The 3473-nt window shown below is 36.5% G+C and overlaps 1 long non-coding RNA gene across 1 annotated transcript; it reads left to right on the top strand.

Annotated features, from left to right (window-relative positions):
• On the top strand, positions 1 to 2156 carry LOC130590573 (uncharacterized). The gene is made up of 3 exons (XR_008968423.1): positions 1 to 510; positions 1229 to 1288; positions 2020 to 2156. It is a non-coding gene; the product is annotated as an uncharacterized LOC130590573 (long non-coding RNA).
• Positions 2157 to 3473: the final 1317 nt, after the last annotated feature.

Here is a 3473-nt window from a genome sequence, read left to right as displayed (position 1 = left end):
TAACCCATTTTTGATAATTCAATTCCATCAATTTACATTTGGGGAAATTGAAACTCAACTATGGCTATAAATAGCCATGTTCATCTCCTCAAACCATTCACTCAAACCACTTGAGTCTTCGCCGGAACCCACTAAACCTCGCCGGAAAAAGCCACCCAAAACTTCCCCAAAGCTTCTGTTTTTTTTTTACTTGCTCCTCTGTTTCGGGTCAGCCACCGCAGCCCCACCGCGGCGCCGCCGCATTCCTGCGCCTTTTGTGCGCCACCACCACACCTAACCACCGTCTCCTTCTCTCTCCTCTCGCACGTACCTTCTTTCTCTTTCTTCTCTCTCGCGCCCCATCTTCTCTCTCGTGTTTCGCTCTCTCTCCTCGTGCGCCGGCGGAGCCACGCCAGAACCGCCGGAATCCCGCGCCCCAGCCACGCTGCCGTGCCGTTGCTGCCGGAGCTTCAGTCCACCGCCCCACCTCTCTTCCTCCCCTGTTTTCGTGACTGCTCAGTTGAGCAGGAGGTATGAAAATACCTCTTTCAACTTGTTTTCATTTTATTCTCTTGTTTAAATGAATTAAGCCCAAATATATTACATCATGGTACTCCCTCACTTTAATGGGCCAACAAACTGATTTTATTTCAACTAAAAACTAATCTACAATACTCATCAATTTATTAGGCTTAATGAACTAATTAGTTAGGTTACATGTTTATTTAATTTTTCTAATCAATAATAAAAAGAATTAAACTAATTGAGTTAATTATCACTAATGATTCACCTTATTTTTTTGTAATATGAAATTGTTAGACTTACTTAAGTTAGTAGATTATAATTATAAATTTACGACAACTATTTATGATAATAAACGTATAATATTACGAATTGACGAGAAAACTTAGCAATAACATCACTTAGTAATTACCATTTACTCCTGTAATCTGAAAATTATAAATGAATATTAGTAATTTATAATTAGTTGGGCTACGATAACTTAAATTATTATAAAACTTGTTGAAGCTAATTTACGTATTAAATTGAATAAGACACCTATAGTGTAATTATATAGCAAGTAAATGCTATTAATCAAAGCAACGTAGGAAAAATTAATCATAAAAGCTTAATAATGAATAATGTAGCATCACCAATGATACTCCATAATAAAAGTAAAAATAATAACCAAAGGACAATTGTTAAAAGAATCGAATATTTACATTTTGTTGCGTCATTTCATGGTTAGATTAAACGGAAAGGATATTACAGCCTCCCCCGGCTCTCAAGTTATTACGCAGGAACCGAGGTAACATCTATTGCTAACACCCACGATCCCCTTCGAAATGTGTTTATGAAATGATGTTTATAATTATGTTAAGGATTTTGCGATGTGATTCTTATATGGATTGTGGGATTAAATTGTTTTCGAATGAGTTTCGTAAATGATGATCTTATGAGTTATTGATGCTCAAGTATGATTGAAAGATTTATGGCTTATGCCGATGAATGCTAAACGAACGAAACATGATAAATAAAAGTGAAAGAGGTTCTGGCAGTATAATGTTACGCTTATCTACTTTATGGTCGTGCACGTACCTTCGCACCCGCCGTACACCCGAAAAGGGAGCTGGGCTCCTTGAGGGGTACCGCATGCTATTTTGGTGCGAGCGGTGTATCCAAAAAGGGAGCGGGGCTCCTTGAGGATCATCGCATGGTGATGTATCCAAAAAGGGAGCTGGGCTCCTTGAGGATCATCACATGGTGGTGTACCCAAAAAGGGAGCTGGGCTCCTTGAGGGTCATCACATGTCTATACTCGCCAGTTACCAAGCTAAAAGATGAAAAGATAATTGGAACTTATGAAGTATCACGATGCTATGTATAATTGTTCACTTTGCTATTATTTCATTACGAATTTGAAATACGTTTTACTATATTCTCTTCTCCCTGTTTGCAAATAAAATGAATTGAAATGAATTTACGTTGTTAGGGTAGTATGTTACTGAGCTTCGGCTCACGGTGTTGCTTTTGGTTTTAGGTACTGATGAAGATGACGGGATGGCGTAGAAGTGAGGATGGCCAACTACTTTACATTATGAAAACTATATTGGTTATGTAATCTAAATCTATGATCACTAGAACATGAACTTAGTTTAACTATAACTACGTAATCATCTATGCTTATATTTTATATTAATATGATTAAGATGCTTATTTCAATAATTATAATATGTTTAGCGTCATATATGAACGAATGTTTGCCTTGTATTTTCTCGAACGGAAAATACGGCAGTAGCGCACCGACCATCTAAGTTCCGCTGCCAATAATTGATTAATTAACTTAAAAATGATGTTTAGAGGTCGGGGCGTTACACACTATGCAGGGCGGGGGGGGGGGTGTGTGTGCATGGGGGTGGGGGACTGTGCAAGGTGGGGGGACCGTGCAAGGGGGTTGGGATAGTGTAACAACCCTGAATTTCCACTTTCTTTAGAAAACATATTAGAGTACAAAGCATGGAAAATTCAAGAGCTGTTATGCCGCGGTTATTAAACATATAATAACAGCAAGGCGAAAGGTACTACTACTAATACACAAATTAATTATTAACTATTACAACTAAAAAAAATGTAATTAATTACTACACTCCTATAAAAAACCATAATTCTAAACTATTGCAGCCGAAGTCTTAACTTTAATAAATCTACATCTAGGTGAAGTCAACGGTCTCACCCCAATATAAGCTAGTCACCATCGAGCCCTGCACATTGAGGACATGTAATATCAGCCAAAAGGCTGAGCAAGATATCATACTAATAACAAATTTGAACTATCCAATGTGCAAGTAGAATACATATATAGTATTCCACAAAAATTATTTCACTTGAGCAACATTCAACTTGAATATAATAGACAACCTTCAATAATTCAAATCCACTTTATTTACTTTCTTTCTAAACCATTCTGTAAAACTTTCAAATATAACTCCTTTGAAATATGTGAGTAGGAAGTAATAAAAATTCAATGAGCTAGCTAGGCTCACTAGATAAGGTAAACACCAAAGTCCCTAGTATGCATACCTCTAACTTGATAGCATACCAAGAAGGAAGACGAATGGCAAGAGTATTAATCAATATACTCCCAACTACTAAAATATATTGTTGAGACATTGGTAACTCAACATACTTCCATACTCGAGGAATACCGCTTACCGACAATCCCACAATTTAGTTAAACTTGGTAACCATGAGGAACTTCCTCCTTTTTAATATAAATCTCATAAATAATCTCATAAACTCTTTCAATATAAATATCGAGAAACATTTAAATCTCAACGTATAAACTTCATAAAACAGTCTCATTCTAAAAATAAATTTTCAAACCGTGTAAAACAATTTCTGAACTCATCTATATAAGCACAGTAAGAAATCTTACCTTATTAGCAAACCACTGTCAACTAATCTCAATTACAAGTCAAAAGGGTTCTTCTACGA

The sequence above is a fragment of the Beta vulgaris genome, chromosome 2 (assembly GCF_026745355.1).
Source record: "Beta vulgaris subsp. vulgaris cultivar EL10 chromosome 2, EL10.2, whole genome shotgun sequence".
In the NCBI taxonomy this organism is placed as follows: Eukaryota; Viridiplantae; Streptophyta; class Magnoliopsida; order Caryophyllales; family Amaranthaceae; genus Beta; species Beta vulgaris.
The sequence above is the reverse complement of the archived record's forward strand: the minus strand, read 5'-3'. Positions and strand labels throughout refer to the sequence as shown.